Raw genomic sequence first — 8026 nt, forward strand, 5'->3', positions numbered from 1 at the left:
AGCTACACTTCAGTCGACTGAATCGACTTTTGGGTCATTCGATTTTCAGGGGGTGGGGGGGGGGGGCTCGCCGGGGTGAAGGAAGAACCAGCCGCAGCGGGGAGGCGGGCTCGCCGGAGAGGTACCCCACTATCTATCTTAGGGTTCAGGATGGGGGCGGTGGTCGCCGGCGGTGGCGGGGCGTTGGCGGGGCGGTGGCGTGGGGATCGCCGGAGAAAAATCTCGGCACGGGGGGGGGGGGGCTAGAGGGATGGCCGGGGCGGCGGCGGACCGGCGGTGGGGAGTGTTTTCGGGGCGGGCGGGGCGGCGCACCGCCGGCCGCGGGCGGCGGGGGGCTGCTGTTTGGCCGGTGGTGGCTGGCGGCTCACGGGGGTGGAGGTTGAAGATGAACCGCAGGCCCTTGATTTCGTATCCAACGGCTGCGAAATCGACTGACTAGAGATGAAAAAGTCAGTCGACCAACGTGTAGCCTCACCTTGCTAGTGCGTTCAGTTTCGACAGCAAAATTCAGTTTCGACAGCAAAATTCAGTTTTGACAGTTAAGTTCAGTTTCGACAGTTAAGTTCAGTTTTGACAGTTAAATTCAGTTTCGACAGTTAAGTTCATAGATGAGCGGCTGATGTATTTTACATCTAGCACTTTGTGGTTATGTATTTTACGTCATGTATTGGAGATGCTATTAGAATTCCACTCAGGTTAACGTTGTTCATTGTCTCTCTTGTCCTGCTTCAGCCTCGGCGTCGTACAACTCACCGGAGCTGCTCCAACGACGAAACCCTCCATCACAGCGGAGCAGTACCTCGGGCTCCATCTCCAGACGCCTAAGATCTTCTTCCCCTCCTCCGACAGCCAAGTCAGCCGGAGCATCCTCACCGGCCAACCCAATCACGCTGAGATCGACATGGGTTCGCCAAAGAGGTTGTACACTTGTTGCATCTCTTTTATACTCTACATGTTATATATATTGTCCACTGAGCACTCGTAGTAACGGGAAATACGATTATTTTATCCTACTATATGACAAGCAGTGAGGTACCAGGCAACTTAGCTATCCGTGATGGACTCTCTTGAACGCCATCATTATTTATCTCTGCGCGTTTGAGCTGTGCATTTGTCGATGGGCCTGGGAGTTGAGCTAGTATGGCAGTGGCCTGGGTCCAAAGTAATAGAAGTAGCACAAAAACATTTTTTTAGTGTAGGATTTTCCTTGCTCAAGCTAGCCTACTAGAATCGCCAGTGCTTGAAAGGAAAAGTGAATGAAAAACATCGGAATTGGAAAGTTTCCTATGGTACTACTTTTCATGAATTTGGTGCAAAGGAATGGAGCAAAGGAAAACTGTAGGATTTGTTCCTTTAGTGTCTCCTTGAAAGAAAAACCGTAGGAATTCTAATTTCCACTTCTCCTCCTTTTCATATTCCTATTCATCAAGCACAAGACTAAGAGATAGTAGCATAATAGCATTATAACCATACATTTTCTTGTGGTTTGACTTAATCTCACCATGCTTTTTTGCATCCTGTGATCTTCCAATTGTTGTGAATCAAACACCCAGATTGGCAGAAATCCTGTGTTTTTAAATTCTCTGTTTTGCACGTGCATTCCTATCCTATTCCTGTCTATTTCCTATCCCTGCTTGTAAGAATCCTCAAATTCAAACAAGCCCTTACTCAATTACTTCTGTTACAGATATGTGTCAAAGAAAACCTTGTGTGGTTTGTCCTGCTCTTGCGGCGCTGTGTTCCACCCCAGCTCAGCTGCTCCAACGACGGAGGGGTTCACCACAGCAGGGATCCGCTCTCCAGACTGTCTTTCGCCGCCTCAGATCTTCTTCCCCGCCGCCGGCAGCCACGACAACTGCATTACCATCATCAACTGAGCAGATGACCTTGAGGACTACACGGGTCCGCAAGAGAGGTCGCACTCTTCCGTGTCTGCTTACGTTATGCGTCGCTTAATATGATGACATGCTACATTATCGTCGTGTTCACCTATTAGACTCCGAGTCAGGTCCAAACTAATGCTGAAACTTGAGTTTTTAAATGGTTGTGGGGTACATATTGGGGCAGCAATTAGTACTATCTATCTACTATCTGGTTAATCTCCGGTGTCTACTATGAGTTTCATGTTGGGTGCAAACAAACATTAAAGGAGCCATTATCTGTATTTTTTAACTAAAGCTATTATCTGCGTGCTATCATTGGTTTTGGGTCTATCCACAGTTTGCTACCATCACTCTGGATTTGTGCATGCACTCCTTACATAATCTCACTATGTTTTATTCCTATGCATGCCAGTTATTGTACACAATGGAACTGATCATGTAGAGCAAAAGAGACGAGCCTTGCGTGGCAATAAAATTTCATGCAGACGTCGTTCCATGGTGGGCGCAAAGGCAGCCCCCCTCCACCCATTTTGGATTGTAATCAAGAGGAAGATAACTGTTCTGAGGGGGATTCAGAAGGAGAAGACCACTCCTATTTACCCCATGAGGTCTTCGCTCTAACTTGGCATGCTGATGTTGGTAATATCATGCATATGGTGCCGTTAATGGGTATAAAGTGATACACTATTCTTTACGGGCCAGTTTCACCACGGGCCGTTAATGGGTGTAAAGTGATACACTGTTCATTATGGGCCAGTTTCACCACGGGCCGTTAATAGGTCAAGAGTTACATAGGGCCTCATATGGGCCGAAAGACGTCATGGGCCATACATGGGCCAGAAGTGAAAACGGGCTGGAATCATATTGGATGGCCCAGATGACGCTACTGGGCCTAATTCGAATAGGGCGTAACGGGCCTTGGGTTAGCGGGCTGTAAATGGGCTATATGCCAACAGGCCGTTAACAGGCTTTCCATGGGCCGGCCCGCCACCTTTTGACCAAGTCAAACGGGCCGGCCTTTTCACAGGAATGAATGGGCCTCTGTTGGGCCGTGCCACGTGTCGACGTATCATAGGTGCCTTCTGTCCATTGAGAGGATGACATCTGTCCCAGCGATGAGCCGACACGTGTTTCCTCCAGCCAATGATGATTTTACACGTGGAAAATCCCCATTGGTCGGGGCTGTTAACGGGTTATCGGATCCAAAACCCGACCCGATAGCTTAACAGCGTTCCGTTACGGTGGATGCCACGTGTCGATCACCCTTGATGAAAGCACTTATGTGACGCGCGATTTATCGTCATGGAAGTGGACACTTCCGTGATGATAATTTTGGTAATGTCATGGAACACTTCTACGACAGCACAAGTATGACTATCTTGATTCTGTCATAAAATCGTCATGGATGTACATGCATGACAGAAAACGCGACCTACTGTGACAAACACGTATCATCACGGAAGTGTATTTTTTGTAGTGCTTGGCAAAGGAATCCAGATTTCACAAGAGAACCAAGCACATCAAGAGACGCTTCAATTCCATCCGCGATCAAGTCAAGGAGGGAGACATAGAGATTTGCAAGATACATACGGATCTGAATGTTGCAGACCCGTTGACTAAGCCTCTCTCATGAGCAAAACATGATCAACACCAAGACTCCATGGGTGTTAGAATCATTACTGTGTAATCTAGATTATTGACTCTAGTGCAAGTGGGAGACTGAAGGAAATATGCCCTAGAGGCAATAATAAAGTTGTTATTTATATTTCCTTATATCATGATAAATGTTTATTATTCATGCTAGAATTGTATTAACCGGAAACTTAGTACATGTGTGAATACATAGACAAACAAAGTGTCACTAGTATGCCTCTACTTGACTAGCTCGTTGAATCAAAGATGGTTACGTTTCCTAGCCATAGACATGAGTTGTCATTTGATTAACGGGATCACATCATTAAAGAATTATGTGATTGACTTGACCCATTCCGTTAGCTTAGCATTTGATCGTTTAGTATATTGCTATTGCTTTCTTCATGACTTATACATGTTCCTATGACTATGAGATTATGCAACTCCCGAATACTGGAGGAACACTTTGTGTGCTACCAAACGTCACAACGTAACTGGGTGATTATAAAGGTGCTCTACAGGTGTCTCCGATGGTACTTGTTGAGTTGGCATAGATCAAGATTAGGATTTGTCACTCCGATTGTCGGAGAGGTATCTCTAGGCCCTCTCGGTAATGCACATCACTATAAGCCTTGCAAGCAATGTAACTAATGAGTTAGTTGCAGGATGATGCATTACGGAACGAGTAAAGAGACTTGCCGGTAATGAGATTGAACTAGGTATTGAGATACCGACGATCGAATCTCGGGCAAGTAACATACCGATGACAAAGGGAACAACATATGTTGTTATGCGGTTTGACCGATAAAGATCTTCGTAGAATATGTAGGAACCAATATGAGCATCCAGGTTCCGCTATTGGTTATTGACCGGAGATGAGTCTCGGTCATATCTACATAGTTCTCAAACCCGTAGGGTCCGCACGCTTAACGTTCGGTGACGATCAGCATTATGAGTTTATGTGTTTTGATGTACCGAAGGTAGTTCGGAGTCCTGGATATGATCACGGACAGGATGAGGAGTCTCGAAATGGTCGAGACATAAAGATCGATATATTGGAAGCCTATATTTGGACATCGGAATAAGTTCCGGGTGAAATCGGGATTTTACCGGAGTACCGGGAGGTTACCGGAACCCCCCGTTAAGTGTATGGGCCTTATTGGGCCATAGTGGAGAGATAGAGGAGACCAGGGCAGGCCACGCACCCCTCTCCCTCTGGTCCGAATTGGACTACGGGGGTCGCGGCGCCCCCCTTTCCTTCCTCCCTCTCTCCCCCTTCCTTCTCTCCTAGTCCAACTAGGGAGGGGGGGGGGGAATCCTACTCCGGGTGGGAGAAGGACTCCTCCAGGGCGCGCCATAGAGGGCCGGCCCTCCCCCCTCCCCCACTCCTTTATATACGGGGGAGGGGGGCACCCCATAGACATACAAGTTGATCATTGATCTTTTAGCCGTGTGCGGTGCCCCCTCCACCATAATCCACCTCGGTCATATCGTCGTAGTGCTTAGGCGAAGCCCTGCGCCGGTAGCTTCATCATCACCGTCATCACGCCGTGGTGCTGATGAAGCTCTCCCTCAACATTCTGCTGGATCGTGAGTTCGTGGGACGTCACCGAGCCGAACGTGTACAGATCGCGGAGGTGCCGTACTTTCGGTACTAGGATCAGTCGATCGTGAAGACGTACGACTACATCAACCGCGTTGTCATAACGCTTCCGCTTTCGGTCTACGAGGGTACGCGGACAACACTCTCCCCTCTCGTTGCTATGCATCACCATGATCTTGCGTGTGCATAGGAATTTTTTTGAAATTACTGCGTTCCCCAACACCTACCACCAGACTGGGTTCTGTCATGGGGTGGTTCTTGGGCAGTGATGGCCCGGTTGTTCCGGTCAACTCGTTTTGAGTAGTACTGTCGGTGTTCTGGGAACTAGGGTACACAGACTTGCCTGCCTGCGGCCCCTGGTATGGAACCTTCGACAGCCTGGTACGGCCCATCTACAAGGCCATCAAGACGAGACCCTCGTGAGGGGCCAAGCCTCGTGAGGTGGACGACACCAAGACCTCCAGAGGGAGCGGCCTCCCGGGGAGAAGATTTCTATGCAGGTACCCGACCTCATGAGGTTACACTGACGCAAGCCATGATGACCAAGGCCAGGCAGGCGCAAGTAGGCGCAGAAGAGGCAGTTTCCTGTTTGGTGCTAAGGAGGAAAGCGCATGCGTCGGTTCCCGAGGAATCTGGCAAAGGTTTCCATTTCGGTGCAACAAGACCAAGACCACCAGGACGGCAGGATGGATGTCATCGCTGATCCCACCGTAGCGTCATGACCAGAAGCTTTGCAGACGAAGACCACCTTTCATCAGGATAAGATGTACTGCATTTCCCCTTTCAATTTGGCCACTGTGGGATCCCTTCCCACCTACGTTTTGGGGGAAGAGGATCGAGGCCACTATAAATATAAGTTAGCCACCACCATAGAGGGGATTGGATCCTTTCCACCCTCACCAAAGCAGACCTCGCGAGGTTGTTCATCCCTTGTACTAGGTCATCCTCAGCCCTTCATGAGGCCAATCCACCACAAGCAGGAGTAGGGTTTTACACCGCAAGGTGGCCCGTACCTGGCTAAATTGTCGTGTTCATCTTCTCCCTTGTTCATTGAGCTAGGCCATGAGGCGACGGGCTAGTACTGGATAGGTCGGGTTCTTCGCACACGCCCTAGAGTTTGAACCTTTCTTGGGTCTACGGAGCCCTGAATCTGACATTTGGCGCACCAGGTAGGGGCGTGTCGAAGCCTCTCCTCTGCCATTCGTTCTGCCGCCATTCCGTCGCTCCTATGGCCGACGCTCGCCGTGTCCGTGCGAGCGCCAGGCCGCTCGTGTCACTCAGATGGCACCCGTGGCGCTCCTCGCCACTCTACCTCCCCAGCGGCTAACGCCGCCAGTGACCCTGCTGCTCGTGAACAGTAGGATTTGTCGCCGCCACCGTCTGTGCGGCGTGACGGCCGTACCGCAACTCCATCACCCACGCCAGCCATGACGTCGTCTTCTCATGCTCGTCGCGGGCCGGTGAATGCACAGGCTGCGCTGCTCATGGCGCATTATCTTCTGTGTTACCGCCCGGCCAACGACCTCTATGATGACTAGCTCGGCCGCATCGCCGAGCTCGTCAACGCCGCCGAAGAGGCCCCTGCATCATCCCGTTTGCCCAGTCCCCCCCCCCCGTCCCTGGCGTGCGACATGACTCATGATGCACCCCCTCCTCCTCCTCTGCATGGCGCAGACCCCCGAGCCCACGCGTGAGGCACCCCAACGCGACCCGCCATGCAGGGCACCGGCGCGCGGTGAAGAAAGCTGCCAGGTGGTGCAGCAGCCCCAAGGAGAAGCGCGCACGCTCCAAGCGCCGCCGCGTCAAGACCGCGCACCGCCAGAGGCAGTGGCGCGCGGGCGCCAAGACCAAGATCCCCCATGCAACCGGCCCCTGTGAGCGCGACAGGATGTCGTGCTTTCACCCCAGAGTTGCGCCGCGTTGTTTGGTCCGGCAAGTTCAAGCTGGATCTGTCCCCACGCTACGCGGCACCCTGACCCCGCTGAGTTCCTCCAGCTCTACAAGCTGAGCATCGAGGCGGCGAACGGCAACGACAAGGTCATGGAGAACTGGTTCCCCATGGCCCTCACGGATGGTGCATTTTCTTGGCTCCTGAACATCCCGGTTGGCTCGATCTCCTCCTGGGACGAGCTATGTACGTGAGCGCTTCGTCGCTAACTCCCAGGGCACTCACGACCGCTCTCCTGCAGCAGGCGACCTACGATGCATTAAGCAGCAGCCGGGTGAGACCTTGCACAAGTATATACAGTGCTTCATGAACGTTCGCCTCAAGATCCCAAAGGTGTTGGATGAGGCCATCATTTCGGCGTTATCTGATGGCATCCAGGATGTCAAGATGAAGGAGGAGCTCGCCATACACGAGGACCTGTGTTCGGCTCTGGAGATGTTCAACATGGCAACCAGGTGCGCGAGGGCAGAGGAAGGTCGCCTCTCCCTCCTGGAGCTTCCAGAGGTCGATCCTGAAGACAATAAGGCCAAAGCTAAGGAAGTAAAGTGTAAGGACCCCGTCGTGCTGGCCGCGGTGCCCGAGATGAAGTGCGGCCGTGACCACTATGAGCCTCCCAGGGGTAGCCGCCCGTTCTGTGTCTTCCACAACGTCCACAGCCACAACACCAACGACTGTCAAGAGCTCAGGGCAATCCGCGACGGGTGCCTTGTCCGCCGTCCTGAGCGTAGCGACCGCGACCATGGCCGCGGAGGAGGCCGCTGGGACAACCGCGACCCCCGCCAGGACTGACACAATCAGCCTCGTGAGGACCGCTGGCAGGGCCAGCCTTGTGAGGACCGTCCTCAGGGCAATGCTGGCATTCCTTCGCCGCCATCACCGCCAAGGAGAAATGACAAAAACCGCCAAGATGATGGGGCCGGGGGCTTCCAAGAGCCTCGTGCCACTGCCTGCATCCTGGGT

This window comes from Triticum aestivum, chromosome 4D (assembly GCF_018294505.1).
Source record: "Triticum aestivum cultivar Chinese Spring chromosome 4D, IWGSC CS RefSeq v2.1, whole genome shotgun sequence".
In the NCBI taxonomy this organism is placed as follows: domain Eukaryota; kingdom Viridiplantae; phylum Streptophyta; class Magnoliopsida; order Poales; family Poaceae; genus Triticum; species Triticum aestivum.